Genomic DNA, 604 nt, shown 5'->3' on the forward strand with positions numbered 1-604 from the left:
TTTTTTTTTTTTTTTTTTGGTTTTTTCAGACAGGGTCTCACTTCATAATTGAGACTGACCCGGAACTCACTATGTAGCCCAGGCTGGTCTTGAAGTCTTCTAAACATCTTAATAAAAACAAAAAGATATAATAACAATATACTTGTCTCCATCATAGAAGCTTCCAAAGAAGTGGTGCCATTCCATTTATATTTCACATTACTTATCAAATGTATTTTTAAAATGTTGTGACTTGATATATTTAATCACTATTTCTTATTAGAAACCAGTTTCAGGCTGGGAATGTAGCTCAGCAGCACAGTGCCTGCCTGGCAAGCACTAGACCCTAAGTTCGTTTTCCCACACCAAAAAAACAAACAATACAGTTTCAAGTTAAAATGGCACACTATTAATTTCTCCGAAAAATTAACTGAAGACAAATCACACTCTATAAACAATACAAGTTTTTAAACAAACTTAAAAGTCAAACTTTGCCTTTACAAATCAATGGAATACAAGGACATTCTTTAATTCTTTTAGAAGATACATTCACAAAAGAGCAAGACTAAAAACTAAGTTTTATATCATATTAAAATATTTTAGTGATTTTTCTGTCCAGTTTTTT

Source organism: Fukomys damarensis, unplaced genomic scaffold, assembly GCF_012274545.1.
Source record: "Fukomys damarensis isolate Sample0158 unplaced genomic scaffold, DMR_v1.0_HiC HiC_scaffold_35, whole genome shotgun sequence".
NCBI classification, from domain to species: Eukaryota; Metazoa; Chordata; class Mammalia; order Rodentia; family Bathyergidae; genus Fukomys; species Fukomys damarensis.